Raw genomic sequence first — 6,297 nt, 5'->3', positions numbered from 1 at the left:
AACTAGTGGAGGTGATGGAATTCCAGTTGAGCTATTTCAGATCCTAAAAGATGATGCTGTGAAAGTGCTACACTCAACATGTCAGCAAATTTGGAAAACTCAGCAGTGGCCACAGGACTGGAAAAGGTCAGTTTTTCTTCAATCCCAAAGAAAGGCAATGCCAAAGAATGCTCAAATTACTGCACAATTGCACTCATCTCACACGCTAGTAAAGTAATGCTCAAAATTCTCCAAGCCAGGCTTCAGCAATATGTGAACCAAGAACTTCCTGATATTCAAGCTGGATTTAGAAAAGGCAGAGGAACCAGGGATCAAATTGCCAACATCCGCTGGATCATTGAAAAAGCAAGAGAGTTCCAGAAAAACATCTATTTCTGCTTCATTGACTATGCCAAAGCCTTTCATTGTTTGGATCACAATAAACTGGAAAATTCTGAAAGAGATGGGAATACCAGACCACCTGACCTGCCTCTTGAGAAACCTGTATGCAGGCCAGGAAGCAACGGTTAGAACTGGGCATGGAACAACAGACTGGTTCCAAAAGAAAAGGAGTACGTCAAGGCTGTATATTGTCACCCTGCTTATTTAACTTATATGCAGAGTACATCATGAGAAATGCCGGGCTGGAAGAAGCACAAGCTGGAATCAAGATTGCTGGGAGAAATATCAGTAACCTCAGATATGCAGATGACACCACCCTTATGGCAGAAAGTGAAGAAGAACTAAAGAACCTCTTGATGAAAGTGAAAGAAAAGAGTGAAAAAGTTGGTTTAAAGCTCAACATTCAGAAAACGAAGATCATGGCATCCTGTCCCATCACTTCATGGGAAATAGATGGGGAAACAGTGGAAACTGGCTGACTTTATTTTTTTGTGCTCCAAAATCACTGCAGATGGTGATTGCAGCCATGAAATTAAAAGACACTCCTTGGAAGGAAAGTTATGACCAACCTAGACAGCATATTAAAAAGCAGAGACATTACTTTGTCAACAAAGGTCCATCTAGTCAAGGCTACGATTTTTCCAGTGGTCATGTATGGATGTGAGAGTTGGACTGTGAAGAAGGCTGAGCGCCAAAGAATTGATGCTTTTGAACTGTGGTGTTGGAGAAGACTCTTGAGAGTCCCTTGGACTGCAAGGAGACCCAACCAGTCCATTCTGAAGGAGATCAGTCCTGGGTGTTCATTGGAAGGACTGATGTTGAAGCTGAAACTCCAGTACTTTGGCCACCTGATGTGAAGAACTGACTCGTTTGAAAAGACCCTGATGGTGGGAAAGATTGAGGGCAGGAGGAAAAGGGGACGACAGAGGATGAGATGGTTGGATGGCATCATTGACTCAATGGACATGGGTTTGAGTGAACTCCGGGAGTTGGTGATGGACAGGGAGGCCTGGCGTGCTGCAGTTCATGGGGTCGCCAAGAGTCGGACACGACTGAGCGACTGAACTGAAGGGGTGGATCCACTTCCCTGGTGGTCCAGTGGCTAAGACTATGTTCTCCCAATTCAGGGGCCCAGGGGTTCAACCCCTATTCAGGGAACTAGATTCCACATGCACAACTAAGAGTTCACATGACACAATAAAAAAAAAAAAAGATTCCACATGCTACAGCTAAAAATGTCCCACATGCCACAGTGAGATCGAAGATCCTATGTGCCCCGACCAAGGCCCAGTGCAGCCAAATAAATAAAGAAATACTTTAAAGTGGATCCTATTAATATTACATGTATATATCAGAGTTTAGTTAGCCACTTCCCTACTGACGGGCATGTCAATGACTCAGTTCTATTATTTTGGCATAGGATGCTGCATGTGGACATCCTTCTCCAGGTAATACATTGAGTTTGACTAGGCTGACTGCCAAACAGTCCCCATGGATCTCCAAAGCTTTCTGCTTCCCTGCCCCTGCATCTGTAGCTGCAATAGGTATCCCCAGCCATTGGCAGAACTACCGTGTTGGCTCCTGGATTGGCAGAGTAAGGGATTTGATGAGGACAGAAGTCAAATGGAGATCCCTCTTCATAAAGTGATAAGCCAAAAGCAATACTGCACCCCCGGGGGACTGGAGAGATTGATGGTGTCATCAAGGCCTTTAAACAGGCTGGGTGGTGATTTTCTCACACCCTGCTCTCAGCGTGGCCAGTGGAGAAGGCAGATGGGTGTCAGAGGATGCCAGTGGATTACTGTAAATGTAATTATGTGTTGACTCCAATTGCAGCTGTTATTTCAGATGTGGAATCATTGCTGGGGAAAATAAATACAGTCCCTGACACCTAGGATGGAGTTATTGATCTAGCAAATGCCATCTTCTGTATTGCAAGAAGCAAAAAAAAAAAAAATCAGAAACCGTGCTTTTATTTGTCAGAGTCATTGGCACACCTTTGCCATCTCGCCTCGGGACTTCATTATCTCTTTCGACGGTTCTTCCATTCTCAGACTTTGAACACTTTATCGTCCCACGAGACAGCATGCTATGTTGATGACATCATGAGCTAGGGCCTGGAGAGTGGAGAGGAGCAGATGCCACAGGTGTGAGCCAAATGCCACGAAACTACGAAGGCCTGACATCTCAGGAAAGGTTTGTTCAGAATGTGTCATGATTTTCCCTCCAAAGTAAAGCACAGTTTACCTGACATCTCCTACCACAAAGGAGGGGCCCCCAGAGATCCTGGAAACAGGAGCAACAATTCCTAAAAGGAGCAGAGAGCAGAGACCAGAGTGGGTGCTGGACATGCAAACCCCAGGGGAGCATAGTCCACCCAGTCATCTGTTAGCCTGGCATGTCTTGCACACAGGGCCTGCGACCCTCATACTAGTGTTAGGTCACGGCTGCCACGTCAGTCAGTGGATTCTGAGTACAGCCCTGGTCCCCTCTGCAGCCTGGCACCCCCATTTTAGACGTTTGCACTGTACCCTACACTTTTTCTTCATGGGGATTCCCAAGTGGTGCAGTGGTAAAGAATCTGCCTGCCAAAGCAAGAGATGAAAGAGATGCAGGGTTCGATCCCTGGGTCAGGAAGATCCCCTGGAAGAGGAAATGGCAGCCCTCTCTGGTATTCTTGCCTGGGCAATCCCATGGACAGAGGTGCCTGGTGGGCCACAGCCTGTGGGGTCGCAGTGTCGGACACGACTGACACGGTTGTGGCACGACACATCTTTTACTTCGTAGCCATCATCACAATTGTAAGCAGACATTTATTTATTGAGTGGTTGGTGGTTTAATGCCTTCCCCTCACTAGGTTATAACTTCCAGGGAGGCAAAGCCCATGTCTGCCCTATCTCACGGTACCTCCTGCACCTCACACAGCACCGGGCACACAACAGGCGTTCAGTCAACGTGGGGAGGATGAATGGCTAGTAGCGGAATCTCCGTGAAAGCCTTGGGCGCAGAGGTGGGCAGAAGGGAGCAGAACGCAAGCAATACTGGCCGTGCTCTTTGACCCGAGGCTTGCCTCCGCCCCAGCGCTTCCCACCAGCCTAGCAGCAGTGGTTGTCATGCCCCTGGGCAGGCAGTGGGTGCCAGTCAGCTGTGAGGCACCCCAGAGAGTGCAGGCTCCCTCTGATTGTGAGGAAAACCAATGAGATCACCTTCAAGGGTAGAGATTCATCCCGAGATTCACGGAAATCCCAAGGAAGCGTGGGAAAGCAGCTACATGAAATTCTGACATGTGTGACCGCAGGGTTGAACCCGGAAGACATGACACCAAGTGAAAGAAGTCAGATCAAGGAGGCAAACCAAACCGTGGATGATCCCACTTATGTGAGGCACCTGGAGCCGTCAAACTCACAGAGACAAGAGGCAGAACGGTGGTCTCCTGGGGCTGAGGGGAGGAGGGATGAGGAGTTAGGAGGTAAGGGGTACAAAGTTTCAGTTTGGGAGGATAAAAAAGTTCTGGAGATGGCTGGTGGAGATGGCTGAACAACAGTGTGAGTGAACATCCTGCACTGAGCGCGTGCTGAAACATTGCTAACGTCCATTTTTGTTTGTTTTGGCCACACCTTGTGGCCTGTGGCTTAAAGCTCAACATTCAGAAAATGAAGATCATGGTATCCGGTCCCATCACTTCATGGCAAATAGATGGGGAAACTGGAAACAATGTCAGACTTTATTTTTCTGGGCTCCAAAATCACTGCAGATGGTGATTGCAGCCATGAAATTAAAAGATGCTTACTCCTTGGAAGGAAAGTTATGACCAACCTAGATAGTATATTCAAAAGCTGAGACATTACTTTGCCAACAAAGGTCCGTCTAGTCAAGGCTATGGTTTTTCCAGTGGTCATGTGTGGATGTGAGAGTTGGACTGTGAAGAGAGCTGAGCACCGAAGAATTGATGCTTTTGAACTGTGGTGTTGGAGAAGACTCTTGAGAGTCCCTTGGACTGCAAGGAGATCCAACCAGTCCATTCTGAAGGAGATCAGCCCTGGGATTTCTTTGGAAGGAATGATGCTAAAGCTGAAACTCCAGTACTTTGGCCACCTCATGCGAAGAGTTGACTCATTGAAAAAGACTCTGATGCTGGGAGGGATTGGGGGCAGGAGGAGAAGGGGACGACAGAGGATGAGATGGCTGGATGGACCGACTCGATGGACGTGAGTCTGAGTGAACTCTGGGAGTTGGTGATGGACAGAGAGGCCTGGTGTGCTGCGATTCATGGGGTCTCAAAGAGTTGGAGATGACTGAGCGACTGAACTGAACTGAACTGGACTGAACTGAACTGTGGCCTGTGGGACCTTAGTTTCCCAACTAGGAATTGAACCCATGGTTTCTGCAGTTGGAAGTGCAGAGTCTTAACCACGGGACCACCAGGGAAGTCCCAGAGTGAATTTCCTGTTATGTATATATTGCTGCTGCTGCTAAGTCACTTCAGTCATGTCTGACTGTGGGACCCCATCAACGGCAGCCCAACAGGCTCCCCCGTCCCCGGGATTCTCCAGGCAAGAACACTCGAGTGGGTTGCCATTTCCTTCTCCAATGCATGAAAGTGAAAAGTGAAAGTGAAGTCGCTCAGTCGTGTCTGACTCTTCGTGACCCCATGGACTGCAGCCCACCAGGCCCTCCGTCAATGGGATTTTCCAGGCAAGAGTACTGGAGTGGGGTGCCATTGCCTTCTCCAATGTATATGTTACCATAATTTAAAAATATGTTAAACAAACCCAACCAATGAATCTGCTTACCTGCATGTGTTTCTGCAGAAATTTGGAAAATGCTGGTAAGAGGAAAGCCATGTTATAAGCCTTAAAAACACTGAAAGTCATTAAGTTCCCTGAAAATGGCTATAAGACTTTTTTTTCTTTTTTTAACTTTATTTATTTGTTTATTTTTAATAAATTTATTTCTTTTAACTGGAGGCTAATTACTTTACAATATTGTATTGGTTTTGCCATACATCGACATGAATCAGCCATGGGTATACATGTTTCCCCCATCCTGACCGCCCCCCCCCCACATCCCGCCCCATCCCATCCCTCAGGGTCGTCCCAATGCACCAGCCCTGAGCACCCTGACTCATGCATCGACCCTGGACTGGCGATCTATTTCATATATGGTAATACACGTTTCAATGCTTTTCTCACAAATCATCCCACCCTCGCCTTCTCCCACTGAGTCCAAAAGTCTGTTCTTTACATCTGCGTCTCTTTTGCTGTCTCATGTATAGGGTCATTGTTACCATCTTTCTAAATTCCATATACATGCATTAATATACTGTATTGACATTTTTCTTTCTGAGTTACTTCACTCTGTATAGTAGGCTCCAGTTTCATTCACTTCATCAGAAATGATTCAAATACATTATTTTTAATAGCTGAGTAATTGTTAACTCCAGGAGTTGGTGATGGACAGGGAGGCCTGCCGTGTTGCAGTTCATGGGGTCGCAAAGTGTCAGACACGACTGAGCAACTGAACTGAACTGAACTGAATATTCGCTATAAGACATTTTAACGATGGAAAGCATTGTCAAAAGACATGCGCTAATTTTTGTTAAAGCTTTGCTTTAACTAGTGCTAACAACTTAGCCAAGTTTCCGAATGTTAGTAAAATTGTTTTTTCTTAATTTTTTTAGGGTTATGGCAAAAAGTTTCAAGCCAAGGATGTCATCAAGGAGTACTTCAAATGCAAGAAATAGTCAAATTTTAAAAATGGAGCTCTTGTTCCTCAAAAAATAAAATAAAAGTATGTTAAACAGTTTAAGAACGGTATCACATACAATAATTCAGTCAAGAGCTTTTTATAAGATTTCAAAAAGCTTTCAAGAGTTTTCAAATATGTCATATTCTTATAAATTGCAGCTCCACTGCA

At 45.9% G+C, this 6,297-nt stretch overlaps 1 non-coding gene across 1 annotated transcript; it reads left to right on the top strand.

Moving 5' to 3' along the window:
* Positions 1 to 5,150: 5,150 nt before the first annotated feature.
* On the top strand, positions 5,151 to 5,281 carry LOC138079427 (small nucleolar RNA SNORA33). Its single transcript, XR_011144898.1, has one exon. It is a non-coding gene; the product is annotated as a small nucleolar RNA SNORA33 (small nucleolar RNA).
* The last annotated feature ends 1,016 nt before the right edge of the window (positions 5,282 to 6,297 follow it).

This window comes from Capricornis sumatraensis, chromosome 4, assembly GCF_032405125.1.
Source record: "Capricornis sumatraensis isolate serow.1 chromosome 4, serow.2, whole genome shotgun sequence".
Taxonomy (NCBI): domain Eukaryota; kingdom Metazoa; phylum Chordata; class Mammalia; order Artiodactyla; family Bovidae; genus Capricornis; species Capricornis sumatraensis.
This window is presented reverse-complemented; position numbering and strand designations above follow the sequence as displayed.